Here is a 21,427-nt window from a genome sequence, read left to right as displayed (position 1 = left end):
ATAAATTAAATTTTTCCATTAAAAAGGCTAATAATTATAACAATTTAACTTAAAAGATGAAATTTATAATTATTCAATTGAATGAAATTTTAATATCACTGTTTTTAAAGGATGTTTAGCTACTTTTGAGTATTCCAAAAACCATCAAAGCACATTCACCCACATTTTCCTCAAATGCCAGGTCCTGTTGCGATTCCATGCCCTCACGCTTCCTACTCCTCCCCAGACAGTGGAACAGCTTTACCCCTCCAGCTGCAGGCCCCACCATCCAGCCAAATCTGGTCTGCCACTAGGGAGTGCACTCAAACGTTCCGTCTTTGGGGAATCCTACAAAAATGCCCTCGTGCCTGCAGAAATCACTCTCTTATAAAAACCAACTTTACATTCACGTGGCTATCTAGACAGGAAGAGCCTCCAGGAAGGGACCTCCACATGCAGGTGTTTATGTGGCTTGATGCACGGCAGGCTCTCGATAAAATGATTCCTGTCAGACACTTACCATTCAGTGAACTTCCGTAATTAAGTATGTAAAATCTGCTGCAATAGTTAAAAGTCCCACAGCATTCAGTGTCAGAATCTGTTTTCCAAATTTTAATCCAAGAGATTCCAAGAATCCCTCACATGACTACCCAAGGCCAGCCCGAGTACCGACATGCAGCCTTAAAAACAGGCTGTAATGTAACTATGCTGAAACCAAATGATAGCCCCACTTATGAACCATATTTCTTAATTTTACTACTTTAATTGTTCTTTCTTGATTGTTTCATTTGTTGAATAAATTAGCAATGAGCCAATGAGAAGGACTGAATCAAAGACCTCAAGAATATATGTATGACTTTCTATGGCAGCTGCCCAATTAATGCCACCCATAAAGCCATTCAAACACTGCACCAGGGCTGAAATCCAATTAAGTCACTTCTGTCTGCATATCCCCAAAGAGCACCCTGCTGAGTTCAAAGTGGAAATAATCATAAATGCCAGACTAGCTGTGTAAGCACTTCTAAAGCCAACACCAGACAAGAGCATGAAAATCTACATGTCCAGCCTTTTAACTGGGCACACACATGCACACACACACACAAAACATTTCAATGACCATTTTGGCAGAAAGCCAAACCCACTTCCTTGTCCAGCCAGGTATTCCCAGATAATCCTCATCCATTCATTTACACATGCTATGAAATGATAAACTGGCTCCACAATGCAATTTTGTGTGCAAAGTTAACAGAATCAGGAAGAGATTTAAAGATTTCTCTGAACTCCCCATTCTACTCTACCAACCCTGAATAGCATACACCTTGAAATTAGTAAATCGTGACATCCATGAATGCCTCTATGTATATAATTAGTCCCCTAAAACTGTGCAAGGAAAGCCAACACCTCATGGTGAGGCTGAGAAACAGGACGGAGTCAGCTAACGAGTTAAATTTGTTCTTTACCTTGTAACCCATTACTCAGATTTACAATTCTGCAAAATACAGAGTATCTTCAGATTATGTCCAACATCTGAAAACATGGGTGTTCTAATCATGCATTCCAGAAACAGAAAGGGTCCCGGCCTGCCCGTTCATTCCAAACAGATGTCCACCTGAGACTTAATGAATTAGAATAGCTGAAGTTTGTAAAAGCTCCTAGGTGGGTATAGTCCCAGATGAACCACAACTGTGGAAAAAAAGGAGAGAAAGTGAAGAAAGGCCCATTAAGAAATGCTTATTGTCTAAACCCCCAATATTCCAGTCCCCAGGCTGTCTGAAAGAACTAGGCAATGAAGCTGGCTATGTCTCTGCACATCACGTAAAGAACACAAGGGCTTTGTTTTAAACTGGATACAAGTCCCACCTCTACATCTTACTTCCTACATGATGTTGAAGCTGCTACTTCACCCCAGAGACTAGGTTTCCTTGGGGACCGTATCAGTCACTTTATTTGTAGGATAGTCTCATTTATTCAACGGAAATGTGTGGTGCACCTGCTATGTGCAAACACTTACCTAAATAAGGCACAGCCAGATGCTGTCCTTCCCAAGTCTAGTGAGGGTCCGAATCAAGTATGAGATGACACAACTGTGCTGCTCTATTTTAGTTGGTTCAAAAAAAACTTACCCACAAAAAAAAAATCAACTAAACTTTTCTAGGTAATTTCTGAAACGGATGTGTGCTCTCCAAAACACCTAAAATTTCCCTTAGAATTTTAAAATCCTGAGACAAGTGAACTGAGTCTATATATAGTAATGTAATCCATTTAGATAAAAAATAAGTTTTGATGAAGTAAAAAGCAGGTTTAATCTTGCTTCCCTGTGACTAACCTAACAGAGAAACAACAATGTCCCCAAGCAAAACCTTTCTTACTTGAAAAATGACAAGGTTTCTTAAGCCTTAGCATCCTAATACTGTTCTCTCTTCTAGATATCCAACAAGTATGTTTTGAATCCCCACTAGCACTGTGCTGGGTGCTAGAAATACAACAGACAAGACAGATACGTGCTTCACCCCCACAAAGTAGACACAATAAGACGACTGGATGGTAAGAGCCAAAAATGGGAATTCGGGACGCTAGGGATCACTGCCCACTACCTCTGTACATGACACGTAATCACTCAGGAAAGTCCACTGCAGAAAAAGGAGATGCTGATGCTAAGTGCACATTAATGATGCCTGGAACTGCCATACCTTTCAGGCAGCATCTGCCTGCATGGGAGGTCCCAGGTTCTCATACTACATGTGGGAAGGTGATTACCAAGTAGAAGTGGAGGGCTTGGGCGCCTGAGTGATCATCTGGTCCCTCTCCACCACGCCAGTTTCCCTCCGTCCATCATCCTGCTTATCACGAGTTCTAACTTCTGATTCAGTCATGGACGAGCCCCATCACTCCATTCACTCATCATCTGTGAGTCTGATATGCAGCTTCTTATGTTTCCATCCAAGCTGCTGTGGTCATCTGCCTTCACCATGCTGCATGAGACTCTGCCTACAACCTTATCCATCGACCTTATCCACTTGACTTGTCCCCATATCATCTCATACACTCAGCACCTTGATGGGGGACAGTTTTGTCTTTTACTTTCATAGTCTGTTTACACAAAAAGCAGTGTACAACATTAACTGAAAAGAGGAGGGACATGATACGCAGACACCTTTGTCCTGAGCTGAGGCTGGCTGGGTAGAGGATGTGGCCCAAAGCACAAGGGAGAGATAGTTGAGAGATAGTTGAGATCATGGCCAAGGGCAGCAGGCATCTGAGCTGTTACTCAGGGAGGATCGAAATGGCAGTCCACTCTGTGGGTATAGCCACCAACCAGCTCCAGCCCACACAGCAGGGAGAGGGGACTGCTACCTGACATAGTGAACAGCATGGGCTTTGGAACGAAATGCCAGCTTCTCTTAGTGGCTCAGTCTTTCAATAAGATGGCTTACCACCTCAAAGCTGTTTTTCTCACCTATAGAATGGAGGCTCAAGAGAAAAGGATCATCCTGCAGACATGCTACATTCACTAAATAGCATAAAAAGCACCCATCAAAGTTCCAAGTATGTAACAGGTGCTCAAAGAAAACACAACCTCCACTATCCACTCATTATAAAGGGGAATGAGCTCAGGGCCATCCTGCCCCCAAACACCCAATCTGCTGGGGAAAGACCAAGAACAATCCAGCTCTCTCCACAGAGCATGTAAGAAGCAAGTGACAAATGAGAGGATAGTGAGAGCAAAAGCCAGCAATGTCCCTTTCATTCATTTGCCACTGGCACTCAACTATCTCTCCCTTGTGCTTTGGGCCACATCCTCTACCCAGCCAGCCTCAGCTCAGGACAAAGGTGTCTGCATATCATGTCCCTCCTCTTTTCAGTTAATGTTGTACACTGTTTCTTGTGTAAACAGACTACGAAAGTAAAAGACAAAACTGTCCCCCATCAAGGTGCTGAGTGTATGAGATGATATGGGGACAAGTCAAGTGGATAAGGTCGATGGATAAGGTTGTAGGCAGAGTCTCACGCAGCATGGTGAAGGCAGATGACCACAGATTCACTTCCAAGGAGACGACAATCCAGTCTTCTAAGAATGACATGGGTTCAGAAAAAGGGCCAAGGAGAGAAGGTACATTAGCACTACAGACTTAAGGAACGCATTTATAAGTGGCCCAATCTTATAAATCTAGATATCCTGCTGAAATCCAGCTACACTACATCAAGGAGAAAAGATGCCAACAGGCTTGATGCCCCCAGCTTTCATCTCCACTTAGGAATGTTTAATAGTCTCTTTCCTGATTTTTTTTTTTCTCCATTTAGAAAACGAAAACGTGTGCCCATCTCCAATCTGCTGGCATTTGTCCCCTCTCTGTCAAGGCCATTGGAAGAATATCAACAGGGACTCTGCCATTCACCTGGAAATGCTCATACCACATCTGAACTTGGAGCTTCGAAGTGGCAAGGTGCTCTCCTACTAAATTTTCTCCCATTTCAGTTTTAATTTCTTCTTGTTGACATCTGTTCTACATGCTTTATTTTGAAGATTATTCTTTCTGACAAAGAAACAAACACAAAAAACAGTGTACATAAAAGTTGAACAATCGTGCTCCTGTAACTGGTCATGGCTGACATGAGCTCCAAGTCCACATCCTTGTTCTCTCTCTCTCTCACACAGACCAAAAACAGAAAGGACGTTTTTTCCTCAGGCCTAGACCACTGAGGTCAGCTTCACCTTGCCTGAGCTTCTTTCAGTCTTCTGTATGCTACTCACACATGCATATGCCACTCTCTTATTTCATACTAAATTAATTATAGCGTAACTTCCTTCACCTTCAGTACAGACATTCAGGAATCATGGGTGGGCCTCAGAGCTTCACACACTGGAGGGGAAAGGAAATATGAGCTCTGTCCAGAAAGTATCCAGCCATGTACTATGAAAAATAGTAACATTTATTGAAGAAGATACAAGAAACATTGTACATAGGACAGTGATGCCTCAGTCCCCTTCAAAGTAGGCACTTGGGATCTCACACATTTCTCCCAGCATCTCTTCCACTATTCAAAACATCCTGCAAAATCACTTGTTGGAATCGCCATCAGCTGCCCCTTCATATTTTCCTGAATATCATCAATGGTCTGAAATCTCTTCCCTTTCAAAGGTGATTTTAGTTTCGGGAAAAGCCAGAAGTCACAGGGTTTCAAATCTGGGCTGTAGGGGGCTGAGTCACCTGAGTGATTTGATGTTTCACAAAGAAATTCTGCGTGAGATGTGATGCATGAGCGGGTACATTGTTGTGATGAAGCTGCCAATCACCAGTTGCCCAAGGCTGTGGCCATTTTTGTCATGTTGTATCTCTCAATCAATGAAAAACAGTGAGACAGTGCTCCTTATTAACTGTTCAGCCTGGAGGGGCACACATGTGATGACAACACATTCCCAATCAAAACATGGTTAGCGTGGTCTTGATCTTGCTGTGACTTTGCCACACCTTCTTCAGGCATGGAAAACCAGGTGACTGCCATTGGGACAACTGGGCCTTTGTTTCTGGATCATAGCCAGAGACCCATGATTTACCTTGGTTACAACCTCCCTGAGGAAATCTGGCTCATTGGTAGTGGTGTCAATTAAATCATTAGCAACTGCAGCAAGGTGTTTCTTCTGCTCTGGTAGTGGAACTCACAGAATGAATTCTGCCACGACACGTTTCATGCCAAGAACCTGCATCAAAATCGTAGACATGGTAGTTTTGGGAATTACCAGATCAGCTTTTAGTTCATGCTCTGTTGGTCACCAGTCTTTGCTGATTGCAGCCCCTAAACATTCAACATTCTCTGCCTGTTGCAGGCTTTCCAGAGTGTGGATCACTTTCAACAGATTCTCAACCATCTTTGAAGCATCTTTGAGTGCCATACTTTTATTTGTGCTGCACTTGCTGCATTTCCCTGAAAGCCATCAGAATCATCAGAATAGTGTCTGAGGAGGAATGTTCAAGCTTAATGAACAATTTGATGCAGATCTGTTGCTCTGCCTAGTCAGCCATTTTGAATGTGACAGCCACATATACACATGCTCGCTCAATGGCGTCTATGGCCCCCACTGACTAGTACAGTGAAGTCATCATCGTTCGTGCATGTGCATTCCCCTCTCTTTGGCTGCCAGGTTACATCGATGCTGCATAAACTGTTCTCATTGCATTAACAATGGCTGGAGTTTTCCCAGACAGACCTCATAGACGAGTGAAATGGTAATTACTTACTCCGCACTGATTGGGTGCCAGAGACTAGGTAAGCACTTCTCCCGTATAATCACGGTCAGTTCTAACACCAGGATGTGCTTCATTTTCCCAATTCACAGCAACGGAGATGGGAGCTATGCACAGGTGGGATGACAGCACAAGTACAGTGAGAAGTTGGAGGCCTGTGACTTGGGTGTCCTTGGCCTTGATCCTGTACATGCTGTCCACCCCCAACAAGAACCAGACTGCACATTACAGCTGGCTGACCAGCTGCACTGACCCTTCCCAAGGAGCATGTGCTCAGGGAGAAACTGGCAATGAACTCTGTCAAACCTGTAAAAAGAGATGCCTAAACTGTGTCATGTGAATGCCGACAGTATTTCTGAATGATACAGATTTCCTAAAGACAGGAAGCTAAACTTACTAAAGAAAATGCTTCAGGCAATTCTTACACACATTCCAAAGTGTGGTTCTCTTCTCTCCCTATTTAAAAAACATGTTGTCACTAACTGTTTCCAATTTTCCCACTAGTTTTATCTTTAACCTGCCTCCAGAATCCAAAAGAACACAGCTGGCAAGATGGCAGAGGGGCAGTCCAGGTCAGGGTCATCAGAATGGCTTTCTGCAATGGATATACTTCACCTACGTTCAGATTGGAGGGACCATCTGCCCATGCCAGAACACACAGTGACTTTGGGGCCTCTACAGTTTCATGTATTTATATGTAAGCATAGTAATTAGCTTTAAAATAGACTTTGACATAATAATCCTAGTTTGTTTTACTTACTTTAAAATAATATGAAGCTTTCAAAGAACTTATTGTTCAAGTTTAGTGTGGCATATAATGCTATGGACTAATGAAACATGAGGAAATAGAACGCAGACCCAAATGCATCTGGGAATTTAGTGTATGCTGAAGGATGCTAGTTCGAGTCACTGCGAAATGAAAAGACTTCTTAATAAATGGCGATGGTACACGCTGGCAATCATCTGAAGAAAGTTGAGGACATGCTTCACATCCTACCACAGGATAAATCCCCAGTACATCTAAGATATAAGGTGAAGAAAAAAAGTAAAAAAGGAAATGTTAAAGTATAGAAGGTTATAAAGAAGAAATCCTTTATAACCTTGAAGGACTTAAAAAAAATCTATTACTAAAAATAGACACAAGATAGATGAATTCAATTATATAAATATAAAAACATTTTTATATGGTACGATATACCTCAGGTAAATTAGAAATACAAATGAAAAGTTAGGAAAAATGTTTGTAATTCATTACACCAAGGGCTACTCTCTTCCTGATACAGGGAGAGATCCCTACAACTGATTGGAAGACCAGCAAATCAGGAAAGTGATGGGCAGAGGAAAAGGGGGAAGGAAATGCCTGGTTCCCAAACATACAAAAAGTTGCTGGATTTCACTGGGAATAAAATAAATGTAAACTAAAACCACACTTAGCTACCACTTCTCACCTATTAGATTGTCAGAGACCAGAAAGTGTAGTAATACCACAGTACCAATGTTAACTTTCTTGTTTAATCCTTGTGGTAATTTAAGATGTTAACGTCTGAGGAAGCTAGATGAAGGGTGCAGAGGAGTCCTTTGTGTTATTCTTGCAACATTTTATAAGCCAAAATTTATTCCAAAGGTAAAAGTTAAAAAAGCTAACAAAAAATGTGAAGTGTGAGAAAACAGCACATCGAGAGGTGGTGAGAGATCAAGTCCCCTCCGACACACTGCAAAATCATACAGCTCCATGGAGCGCAACTCAGTAGGACGTCAGGATGAAACGAGCCTAAATGTGCATCGAGGAAAATGGTTAAACAAACTACCTCTCTATACTGAAGAGCTATTCACTTATAAGAAGGGAGAAAGCTCTCTAAGTTTTAAATAGAAAAATTTTCAAAGATATATGGTTAACTCAGAAAAATAAGGGAAGAACACTTCAGGTTGAATAAAATCTGATCCTGAAGAAATTTAACTTCCACTTTCCTGCCTGGTTAACTAAGCCGCTTCTAAGTACATACCTGCAGTTTATCATCATTGAGATTCATGACCCAGTGAACTTAATATCAGTAATCTTGGTGGGTTCACCATAGGCTTCTTTGTCTCAATAATTCATAAAAATGTTTCTAATCCAAGCTACAGAGATATTTGGGAAAGCTCACTATTCATATCTGACAAGATAAAGACAAAAGCATTTCCTCCTTCATGTTGTCTCTCTAATCAGCCCCCAAACCCTGCAGTTACTTTTTATTAAATTGAGATATAATTTACATGCCATAAAAATCCATCAAAGTATGCAATTCAGTTTATTTATTTTTTAAAAATAAGGAATAAAGAGAGCTCTTCATATTACAAGGAGAAGGGAGAAAACATGAAGAAAACAAAATGACTGGAGTGACCTGGCACTTGGGTATTTGTAGAACACTCTGGACGTAAACACAAGAGAACTGTGAGCCTTGCCTCTAGCAAGGTCATCTGGGCACCTTGAACAGAAGAAACGCTTCCCTTAATAGTTAAATCAGCTGCCTGAAAAAAATAGTATGCATTACTGTTTAAAGTAAAAAAATTTTTACTTTAGCAAAAATAATAATAGCAAAATAATAACAGAAAAAACAAATCTTAAAACAAGATAAACTTAACTCAATATTAAATTTTACAGATTACTTATGTTCAAAAACACTGGAGGTAAAGATAATTTAATATTGGCTCTAAAGTAGGTGGACCACAACTTAATGAATGAAAATGCAGTTATAATTTTGTTTTCCTAGGAAATGAAGTGAATCGGATTAATACAGCTCATCATGCTATAGTCCGATTTTAGGATGATTCAAAGCTGCCAGTTAGTATCAGTAGCTTCAGAAACTTATCAAACCACAAATTAATGAGCCCACACCAAATTGCTGAGTTTTTTAGTGGCAAATTTACGAAATGGTTTTCTTTTCTAGAAGCATCCTGGTTCCTTCAGGATGGCAGAAGCTGATGGGATTCCACATTTAAGGCTCTTGTTTGCATTGACTATAGTTAGAAAAGACTTGGTCTCTGCCTGAGCCTAACTCTGATAGAATCGGAGTCCAATTTGGGTTAGGAGTTGCTGCCAATCCAGCAACCCTCCTTTCCCATTACTATATATATATGCTTTGCCCACAGGCCTGACAGGAACCCTAACAGAGGACTCACGCTGCTCCCCATCAATCGTTAAGTCTCCGAGACGCTGTTCTGAGTGGGGTTTCCCTCAGGAGTGCACAGCAGTATCTAAGAACTGCCACCTGCCCAATCTGGCCAGCGCCATCTCCCCCCTGGAAAGACGTGCAAACAATTTCTGCCCCTGCTCTGCACAACACGGCAACTGCTGAGCTGGTAGTCCCTAGAACCGTGACTTCAACAAACTGGGTTTTATTTCTGTGCAGAATTAAAAATGACACCGGTTTTGGCACCCTGTCAATATTTATGGGGCCCGCCCAAAACTAGTAAAAAAGCTGAAATGGGGGTATTTTCAAAAGGCATATAAATCAACTTTTTTCTTGGGGGTCAGGGGAAATGCTGAAAGAAAAGGGCTGGCGATGAAAGATATTAGTCAAAGGCCTAGAACAGATAATAAATGTTTATGACTTAGGGCCACAAAGTTAAAATCAATAGGGGGCTTTAATGATTGAATCTATTTCTGAAAGATCACACTTATAGCCTTCATAACACACCTATACTCCTACTAAAGGCAACAAACCAATCACAAACAAGCACTGAAGCTCACAAGCAAAATGTTTAGTGAAGTTTATCCTTTCAAACCAGTTCCTAAGAGGAATGGCAAACCTGTGAACTGTCATAATTAATGCCTGTAACTATTCCAATCATATATAGTTCTTTTGCAGGGAAACAAATTTGTATTGCATTTACTTTTGTCAAGGAGAAATGCTGATCGGTTTTTTCTAATCCATTCAATTTGCTTGATGGAAGAGCGGGGAAACAAGGAGAAAAAAAGAAAAGAGCAGTGATGTTAGGAACTTCACCACTAGGCTACTGGGTCCTCTTCATTACCAAATGCAAAAGGAAAACTAAGATCCGAAGTCACATCACAGGACCAGACACTGTCCAAGCCCAACACGTGCTTGCTGTGCCCTGGGCTCACAGTGCCAGGCCATCTCTCTCCAAAGATCAAGTGCACGTTGCTGATATCCCAACGGGTGGCCCCCATGTGAAAAAAAAGCATGCCCCCCATTCACCCGTATCCCATTACAACCACAATGAAATTTAAGTATTTACTCCTCTTTTTAGTTAAGCTGAGTATTTCATGGGATACTAAAGGGAGGCAATGGTAAGCACAGAAATGAGAAAAAGTGACACTTTCCCCAGAGTTCCCTTGGATGTCATCAATGAGAAAAGAGCAGTGAAGCTGCCACCGACCCACCTCACGTGTGCCTTTGAGCAGAGCCTTTCATCAGTGAGGAGTATGCCTAGATCAACTGTGCAGCCACAGTGCCTCCAACACATCCAAAGTCCACTTCAATCACTTTACACCAGCTGACGTTCCATGTGCATGCACCTGACAAGGAATCCCGTGTTCCTGATACCTGTAATAATGCAAAACTTGCTTCCCCCCCAAAACTTGGTTAAGCATATGATTTATACTAGAGTAGAGCTTTCAAGTATGAAATGATTTTTCTCTTTAGTCGGGCCTGAGAAAGCACACATCATTGATGCACTCATCTCTTTTCATTGTATATGATTTATGTTTTCCTAAAGTCCTAGATGTAAATATCTAGTTTTACTGAAAAAGGGGAGAGGGGGGGAAGGAAGACAGGAGGGGGGCAAGAGGGAGTAGGAGATGACCCAAATTTTCAAAAGACTGGCTGGCACTAAGCAGGGTTACTCACAAGTGACATACGGTACTGACATTTGAGATCTGACAATTCTTTGTTGTGGGCCATCCCATGCACTGTAAAAATGTTAGCATCAACCCCCAATGTCTGGTGATCAAATACATCTCCAGACATTGCCCAGTGTCCCCTGGGGGTGCACTCACTGTGTTGAGAACCACAAAACTAGAATACATGCAAATTAAACAGACCAAGTTTTTCTGTTTGTTTTTTTTCCTTTAACAGCAAAAACAACATAGGAATAAAAATGTATATTATAACTATTTTAGAATATTATTAAAATGCTTAGGTGGCAGTTGTTATAATTACCCCTTCCAAAACAACTGAATAAATAAGCACATTCGGTTTAACCGAATGTCTGATTAATTAAGTTAGAATATGCCATACAGTTAGAAGATAACCTTTAAACTCTAGTTTAGGTAAAGTAGGTTGCTGCTTACTTTTATAAAATAAGAAATGTTAAAAATAGTATAACTATGGATATATATATTTGTTTGCATTAAAAAGCAATAAGTAAAAAGAGGAAGAAGAAAATCCTTTTAAAAACAGTGCCTGAAGAGAATGGAGAGGCTGGGAAAGAGGGTAAGAGGTAAAAAAACACCAAACAAGATTCTCTAAGGACATTTCTCCTGGCTCTGGAACCATGTCATGGTTTACACAATTACAAACCAATGTTTCCTTTTTTAAGTCTTAAAAAAATCAAAAGCAGCCCTGGCTGGCATAGCTCAATGGATTGAGCTCGGGCCTGCGAACCACATAATTGAGGTTCGATTCCCAGTCAGGGCACATGCCTGGGTTGCAGGCCAGTTCCCAGCAGGGGACTCACAAGAGGCAGCCATACATTGATGTTTCTCTCCTTCTCTCCTTCCCTTCCTCTCTAAAGATAAATAAATAAAAGAATCTTAAAAAAAAAAAATCAAAAGCAGAATGGAAAAACATTAACCAAATTATGAAATGAGTTGGTGGCATAAATACAGAGAGGAGTCATGTCGAAGGACTTTGAAACACAGCAATTTGACTGTATTTCCCTAGTGGGATAAACCCTGAGGGACAAAGCATCTTCAGCTATTTTTAGCAGTGAAATTGTTAATAATACTGGTAGAGCTATTCTAAATGTTTATATATTTTTTGTATAAATAAAATAGGATAATAAAGCAAATAAGTAATTGTGTTTATATTTCTAGAGACAAAAATTTTCATCATAAAAGGTACAAATATAAAAATCAAAGAAGTAAACTCTCTTGTGAATTAGAAATATCAGTGTGAATTTACAACAGATTATGGCTCAAAACAAAATTACCTTTGTCCGCTACAAAGGCCCGGACACAAGGACCAACCCGGGAGCAATGCGAGTTCCTAACTCCATTTCCAACTGAGGGGCCTGAGGGTGAGGACTGACCAAAGGAGCCTGAAGTCCTGCAGCTCCTGGCCTTTTGTGGCTAACAGATCACCAGCGTGTGCAGAAGGTGGCGGCAACCACACGAAGCTGGCACTGGCTGCAGTGGCCAACCTGAGCAGCAACAAGGATGCCAATGGTGTGAAATTCCTTCAGCACTATCTTAAATCATCAGCTCATAAGCTCTCTACAAACTAACAAACAAACCATCTTACTGGTGGCTAATGGATGCTGAAGAACCAGAACTATCATTCTGAAAACTGCCCAAAAGAGGGCAAGATGTCCCTGTGTGGATATACTTCGGCACAACGGCCGAGCTCTCTCCCATGTGGCTAATGAATGTAAGAGGACGAAGAGGATTCAAATGTCACCATTTTTGCAACCCTAGTGAATTATGGAAGCAGACATGATCCATCAAGGCTGCTGGCCCCTGTGTCCTCCTCCTGATGGCAGCACATGCAGCGCCAGGGAAAATCCTGCCAGAAAATCAAACTGGAATCAGCTCCAGATCTGAACAGAATTGACAGGACACACAGGAATAGAAGGAGCATGTTAAACAGAGTCTAGCTAGCAAACTTCAGCTGTGGGAGACCCAAAGGACAAGAAACCTGTTACCCCAAGAAATCAAGCTCAATTTAAAAAATAAATAATTAAAATAATAAAGAAATAATATAATAAAAATAATAAGTAAGAGTGGAGAAGTAAGTAGATCCAACTGTAATGTATGGACCTTACTTGGATTTTGGATTTACAACCCAATTTTAAATAAGATTTTTGAAATAGGTGGGGAAATTTAAACACTGATATTTGATAATATTAAAGAGTTACTGAAATATTTACTCTAATATTTACAGGTGAAAGGAACTGATATCTGGGATTTGCCACTGGAGAGTGGCTAAGTGGGCACTTAGATGAAATGACACTGGCCTAAAACTGGTAACTATTGAAGCCAGCAATGGGTACCCATGAGGACTTACTCCATGTTTCTCTTTACCTTAAAAAACATTATGCTGAAATTATCCTGTTACTTAAGAAATCACATCTTCCCATAAGAGAATTGACAGCATTTTTTAAAAAAGGTAACACTTTAAAGGGCCTTTAGAAACCACCAAGCTCCAAACCACCTTCTCCACATGAAGATAGTAAAGCAACTCCGGGGCACAGGGCTAGTCCACGGTGAGGACAGGACAGGTTTCCGAAATCTCTCCAATTATCAAGGGACCAATGGGTAGAGTTGGAGGACTGGGAAAAGCCTCACAGTAACTCTACATACTTCTCACATACCCCTAAGCTTGCTCTTTACAATCAAATGCCTCTTCCTTTGCTTCTGAATAGTTTCAAAGAAAGTTTTAAAGTTTTTTGGGAGGGATGCTGGGAAGATGGCGACGGAGTAAGATGGAGCTGATGGGTGAAAATCCTGGCAGATCTATAGATAAACAGCACAATAAACCATCAGTTACCCAGCATTTATGAAATTAAAAGACCAGAGATTGTGATCGACGCTGAAACACCAGACGTCGGCAGAGTCAGCTACTGGAGCTGGATCTCACGCGGCCCCTGTGCTGCCGCCAGAGCAACAGGCCTGGGAGCCAGGGAGTCAGGTACGGGAGCCGGACACTCCAAGCCCCTGTGACGGTCCTGGGTGACAGAGGAGTCAGGAACCGGAGCGGGGACACCCTTGTGCCGATGCCATAGCTACTGGCCTGGGCAACGGAAGGGTCAGTTGCAGGAGCTGGGATACCAAAGGCCCCTGTGACGCCGCCATAGAGACAGGCCTGGGCCCTGAGGAGCCAGCTACGGGAGCCTGGACGTTCACAGATCCTGTGCCGCTGCCATAGCGACGGAACTGGACGCCAGGGAGTCAGGTACGGAAGCCGGGACACTCCAAACCCCTGAGACAGCCCTGGGTGGCAGAGGAGCCCTCTATGGGAACTGGGACGTTCTCAGCTCCTGTCCTGCTGCCACAGTGACGAGACTGGACACTGGGGAATCAGGTACGGGAGTTGGGACTTTCTAAGCCTCTGTGCCACTGCCATAGAGACAGGACTAGACACCGGGGAGTCAGGTACGGAAACCGGGACACTCCAAACCCCTGTGACGGCCCCGGGCAGCAGAGAGAGCCAGATACGGAAGCTGGGACATTCCCAGCCTCTGTGCCACTGCCATAGTAAAGGGCCTGGGTGATTGAGGAGGCGGCTACTAGAGCTGGGACATTCAGCAGTGGTAGGCGACCAACTCAGGGACCAGCGCGAGGACCAGCGTGAGTGTAGGTGGAGACGAAGAACATCAAGAAACTTCAAGGAGTCTGCACCACTGAACTTCACAAGGATCATACCACAGAAGTTTACACCATAAAACCAGTGTTTCAGAACAGATCAATTTTGGAAGCAGAGACTAACAAGAAGAGTCTCAAACAATGGGAAGACAAAGAAACAATCCCCAAATGAAAGAAAAAGCAGAAACTTCAGAAACTATGTTAGATGATTAGACGCTGATCAACTATCAGACAGTGAATTCAAAGCACTGGTTATTACGAAGTTCAAAGAGCTCACAGTGAACTACCAGAAACTACAGGGGAACTATAATGATCTCTCTGCAAACTAAAGCAACATCAAAAAGGAAATGGAAACTATCAGCAAGAGACAAGAGGAAATGAAGAACACAATTTCCGAATTGAAGTACACAGTAGAAAGTTTCCAAAGTAGGATAGATGAAGCGGAGGATAGGATTAGTGAGTTGGAGGACAAGGTAGAAAGCATCTCAGAGAAAGAGTAAGAAAATCAAAAGAGGCTCAGAAAGAATGAAGAGTGATTAAGAGAAATGCAAGACAATATGAAACGTAATAATATCCAAATAATAGGAATACCAGAAAGACAAGAAGAAGAACAAGGGATACAAAACGTATTTGAACGAGTAATGAGAGAAAATTTTCCTAATTTGAAAAGAGAAAAAGTCTCACAAATCCAGGAATCACAGGGAGTCCCAACCAAGAGGAACCCAAGGAGGCCCACTTCAAGACACATCATCTTAAAGGCAGCAAGGGAGAAAAAAGAAATAACATACAAGGGAGCCCCAATAAGGTTAGCTACTGACTTCTCAATGGAAACACTTCAAGCAAGAAGAGAATGGCAAGAAATATTTCAAGTAATGAGAACCAGAGGCCTACAACCAAGGCTACTTTACCCAGCAAGGCTCTCAATCAAGATAGATGGCCAAATAAAGAGCTTCCAAGACAAAAGAAGTCTAAAAGAATATGCCTCCACCAAACCAGCCCTACAAGAAATACTAAAAGGACTGCTTTAAGGGAAGGAAGGATAAGAGGGAGACAGAGAGGAACACAGGTACAAAAATGGCAATGAATAAGTACCTATCAATAATAACCTTAAACGTAAATGGATTAAATTCTCCAATCAAAAGACACAGAATAGCTCAATGGATAAGAAAGCATGACCCACACATATGCTGCCTACAAGAGACCCACCTCAGGACAAAAGACCATCACAGACTAAAAGTGAAAGGCTGGAAACAAGTTTTCCAAGCAAACAGACAAGAAAAAAAAAGCTGGGGTAGCAATTCTCATATCAGACAAAATAGACTTCAAAAAAAAGGCTATAAAGAGAGACCCAGAAGGTCACTTCATTATACTCAAGGGAAGAATCCACCAAGAAGACATTAACATTGTAAACATATATGCACCAAACATAGGGGCACCCAAATATATCAAGAAAATCTTAGAGGACTTCAAGAAAGATATTGACAGCAACACAATTATAGTAGGGGGATTTGAACACCCCACTATCAAAAATGGACAGACCTTCCAAACAAATTATCAACAAAGATATTGTGGCATTAAACAACACCCTAGATGAAATGGACTTAACTGATATATATAGAGCCCTTCATCCCAAAGAAGCTAAATACACATTCTTTTCAAATGCACATGGAACATTTTCAAAGATAGACCACATGATAGGACACAAAACGAGCCTCAAAAAATTCAAGAAAATGGAAATCATACCAAGCATCTTCTCTGACCACAAGGGACTGAAATTAGAAACCGACCCCAAAGAAAAAAACCCAAAGCACCCAAAAACATGGAGACTGAATGGTATGCTATTAAACAACGAATGGGTCAAGAATGAAATTAGGGAAGAAATCAAAACGTTTCTGGAAACAAATGAAAATGATCTCACAACAACCCAAAACTTATGGGACACAGCCAAGGCAGTCCTGAGAGGGAAGTTTATAGCAATACAGGCCTACCTAAAGAAAATAGAAACATTTCAAACAAACAACCTAACCCTACGCCTGCAAGAACTCGAGGAACAACAACAAAGGCAGCCCAGAGCAAGCAGAAGGAAGGAAATAACCAAGATTAGAGCAGAATTAAATGACATAGAAACTAAAAGCACAATTTTAAGGATCAATGAATCCAGGAGTTGGTTCTTTGAGAAGATAAACAAAACAGACAAGCCTTTAAGTAGGCTCATCAAGAAAAGAAGAGAGAGGACACAAATAAACACAATCAGAAATGAAAGAGGAGAGATTACAACTGATACCACAGAAATAGAAGGGATTGTAAGAAATTACTATGAAGAACTGTATGTGAAGAAATTTGAAAACCTAGGGGAAATGGACACATTTCTAGAAAAATACAATCTTCCAAAACTCAGTGAAAAAGAAACAGAAAATCTATTACACCAATAACAGCAAAAGAAATTGAAGCAGTAATCAAAAAACTCCCATCACACAAAAGCCCCGGACCAGATGGTTTCACAGGAGAATTCTACAAAGCATTTAAGGAAGAGCTAACCCCTATTCTCCACAGACTATTCCAAAAAATCCAGAAGGATGGAAAACTCCCAAATTCTTTTTAGGAAGCCAGCATCATCTTAATTCCAAAACCAGATAGAGACACAACAAAGAAAGAAAACTTCAGGCCAATATCGCTGATGAACATAGATGCTAAAATCCTCAACAAAATATTGGCAAATCGCATCCAACAATATATCAAAAAGATCATACACCATGATCGAGTGGGATTCATCCCAGGGATGCAAGGATGGTTCAATATTTGCAAATCAGTAAATGTTATACATCACATAAACAAAAGCAAAGACAAAAATCACATGATCATATCAATAGATGCGGAAAAAGCTTTCGATAAGGTACAACACCCATTTATGAAAAAAACATTCAGCAAAGTGGGAATACAGGGAGCATTTCTCAAAATAATAAAGGCCATATATGAGAGACCTACAGCCAATATCATACTCAATGGGAAAAAAACTTAAAGCTTTTTCACTAAGATCAGGAACAAGATAAGGTTGTCCACTTTCACCACTTCTATTCAATATAGTATTGGAAGTTTTAGCCACAGCGATCAGGCAAGAAAAGGAAATAAAAGGCATCCAAATAGGAAAGGAGGAAGCAAAACTGTCACTGTTTGCAGATGACATGATAGTGTACATGGAAAATCCTATAGACTCTACCCAAAAACTGCTCAAACTAATTAATGAGTTTGGCAAAACAGCTGGTTACAAAGTCAATATCCAGAAATCAAAGGCATTTTTGTACACCAACAGTGAATCAGCAGAAGCAGAAATAAAGAGAAAAATCCCATTTGATATAGCAAAAAGAAAAATAAAATATCTGGGAATAAACCTAACTAAGGAGGTAAAAAACCTGTATGCAGAAAACTACACAGCCCTGAAGAACGAAATCAAGGAAGACACAAACAAATGGAAACATATACCTTGCTCATGGACTGGAAGAATTAACATCATCCAAATGTCCATACTACCCAAAGCAATATACAGATTCAATGAAATACCTATTAAAGTACCAATGGCATATTTCACAGACATAGAACAAACACTTCAAAAATTTATATGGAACCATAAATGAGCCCGAATAGCAGCTGCTCTTTTGAGAAAGAAGAACAAAGTAGGGGGGGATCACAATACCTGATATCAAACTGTATTACAAGGCCACTGTAATCAAAACAGCCTGGTACTGGCATAAAAACAGGCACATAGACCAATGGAACAGAACAGAGAGCCCAGAAATCAACCCAACTCTCTACAGTCAATTAATATTCGACAAAGGGGGCAGTAACATAAAATGGAGTAAAGATAGCCTCTTCAACAAATGGTGTTGGGAGAACTGGACAGCTACATGCAAAAAAATGAAACTTGAGCACAGACTTACATCATACACCAAAATAAATTCAAGGTGGATAAAAGATTTAAATGTAAGTCATAACACCATTAAAGTCCTAGAGGAGAACATCGGCAAGAAAATCTCAGATGTTATGTAAAGGAAAGAATAAACAAATGGGATCTCATCAAAATAAAAAGCTTCTGCATGGCTAAAGAAAACAGTATTAAATTAAAAAGAGAACCAACTGTATGGGAAAACATATTTGCCAATGATACCTCAGACAAAGGTTTGATCTCCAAAATATACAAAGAACTTACACGACTCCACTCTAAGAAGACACCCAACCCAATTAGAAAATGGGAAAAGGACTTGAACAAACACTTCTCCAAGGAGGACATACAGAACATTCAGAGACACATGAAGAGATGCTCAATATCGTTAGCTATCAGAGAGATGCAAATTAAAACCACAATGAGATACCACTTTACACCAGTCAGGATGGCTATCATAAACAAAGCAACAAACCACAAATGTTGGAGAGGTTGTGGGGAAAAGGGGTCCTTAGTTCACTGTTGGTGGGAGTGCAGACTGGTACAACCATTATGGAAAACAGTATGGAATTTTCTCAGAAAAATAAAAATCGACCTGCCTTTTGACCCAGCAATTCCACTGCTGGGATTATATCCTAAGAATCCTAAAACATCAATATCAAAGAACCTATGCACCACATGTTCATAGCAGCACAATTTACAATAGCCAAGAGTTGGAAGCAACCTAGGTGCCCATCAGTAAATGAATGGATCCAAAAATTGTGGTACATATACACAATGGAATTCTATGCTGCAGAGAGAAAGAAGGAGCTACTACCATTTGCAACAACATGGATGGAATTGGAAAGCATTATGCTGAGTGAAATAGGCCAGGTGCTGAAAGACAAATACCATATGATCTCACCTTTAACAGGAAGCTAAACAACAAAACAAACAAGTAAGCAGAAAAAAACAAAACAAAACAAAGACACTGAAATAGAGAACAAGGGGATAGTGACCAGAGGGGAGAAGGAAGGGAATTTAAGGGGAAAAAGGGTGAGGGATTTGGAGAAACAAATAGGAAGGACACAGGGACGAGAACTAAGGGGGGTGGAAATGGGAGGGAGGTGGTGAGCAAGGGGCGGGGGAGGCTGGGATGGGAAAAATAGACAAAAAACCGTACTTGAAAAATAACTAAATAAAATTTAAAAAAAAAAGTTTTTTGGTAGTTTGAAACCCCCCCCCACACACACACACACAAATCATCGGTTCAGCCCCAGCTGGTGTAGCTCAGTGAATTGAGTGCTGGCCTGAGAACCAGAGGGTCACTGGTTCGATTCCCAGTCAGGGTACATGCCTGCATTTCGGGCCAAGTTCCCAGCAGGGGGCATAGAAGAAGCAACCACATGTTAATGTTTCTCTCCCTCTCTCCTTCCCTCCCCCCTCTCTAAAAATAAATAAATAAAATCTTTTTTCTTAAAAAAAAAAAAAGAATTAGTTCATCCGATAAAATCTTGAGAATTTATTCAGACATTAAATAAATTAAAACCTTTAGTGTACTATCAAGACAACCACGAACAGCAACTGTGTCATTGTGACATGGATCCAACTGCATGCAGCCCTCCCAATTCACAGGCTGCAATGAGAGTGTGCAGCACTAATGAGTCTAAATTGTAAAATCATTAAAATGGATCAAGCACTTACTTATAGAGGTCACTATGATCAGTTCTACTATAAAATGAGTCCATCAGATATGTGCCTTACCCTAGAGAAGTCTACCACCTAAAACCAATTAATAGATTACTATGCAAACATGCAATAAAATATGCTGATATACGTAAGGAATGACACCATCTAGAGGACAGTAGCAAAGACAAAACTGCTGGAGACACTAGCTGGTAAGGACTGTGTCTAAGAGGGAGAACAGAAAGTCACTAGCTTGTTATCATAAAGGCCCCATGTTTCGCACATCCTCCTGATCCTGCCAGCCCCAAAGAACAGCCATCCTGAAATTCAGAACTACTCATGCCAGTTCACTATTCTTCTGCAGTGAGGAGAAAGAAAGGTAGTATAAGAGGCTAAATGGGAGAAGAGATGAAAAAGGACAAATTTCTTACCAGTGCGGCTTTAATTTACATCACTTCTCCAAATGAAATCAACATTCTCTTACAAGGTACTAGAATTTAAATCCTTAAGGGAAGAATGAGAGAGCTTCTACTCTAAACTCTTCACTTAACAAAATGAGACAATGCAGGTATACAGAATGGTGGAGTCCCAGGTCAATTTCAGGGTGGGGCTCACACAGTTATGCTACTCAAGGGTACTTTGCTGAGTTTCCTGGAGCTGGAGGTGACAGACCCAAACAGTGTGGTCCAATTCTTGTCAATTGCCAATGACAACAGAGCAATTTTGGTGGTTTCCAACTGTACTGGTGTGACAGGGAGGATGGCTGGGTTCTGGCTTATTATATATGAACTGGTGTGAGCAGAAGGTCTCCTCGCAGGCTGTGTGGGGCATGGGCTGTTGATCAGCCAAGACCCAACTCAGAGGTCAAAGCAACAAGATCAAATGCTCTACCCCTGTCTTGCCTGTGCACCCCATCTGGCCACAAGAGGCCCACAAGGAGAGTAAGTAGTCCTAAAGCAAGAGGCTGAGACCACTGAAGATAAGCTCTACTCTTAGTTACCCTTCTTCCCCAGGTGTGCTGAGAGCAGAGGCCAAACAGCAGCCTACCAAGTGCTGAGCACCTTTGCCTGAGTGTGA

General features: G+C 41.1%; 1 protein-coding gene across 3 annotated transcripts in view; it reads right to left on the bottom strand.

Annotated features, from left to right (window-relative positions):
- NCK2 (NCK adaptor protein 2) overlaps positions 1–21,427 on the bottom strand; it is a 153,923-nt gene that overhangs the window by 88,971 nt on the left and 43,525 nt on the right. Inside the window, exon 2 of one of the 3 annotated variants that reach the window (XM_053664623.1) lies at positions 4,377–4,514. The exons of the other annotated variants lie outside the window; for them this stretch is intronic. The gene's annotated coding sequence lies outside the window, so the exon portion shown is untranslated. The remainder of the gene's footprint in view (positions 1–4,376; positions 4,515–21,427) is intronic. 3 annotated transcript variants of the gene reach the window in all.

The sequence above is a fragment of the Artibeus jamaicensis genome, unplaced genomic scaffold, assembly GCF_021234435.1.
Source record: "Artibeus jamaicensis isolate MK-2021 breed Jamaican fruit bat unplaced genomic scaffold, CSHL_Jam_final contig_384, whole genome shotgun sequence".
In the NCBI taxonomy this organism is placed as follows: Eukaryota; Metazoa; Chordata; class Mammalia; order Chiroptera; family Phyllostomidae; genus Artibeus; species Artibeus jamaicensis.
The sequence above is the reverse complement of the archived record's forward strand: the minus strand, read 5'-3'. Positions and strand labels throughout refer to the sequence as shown.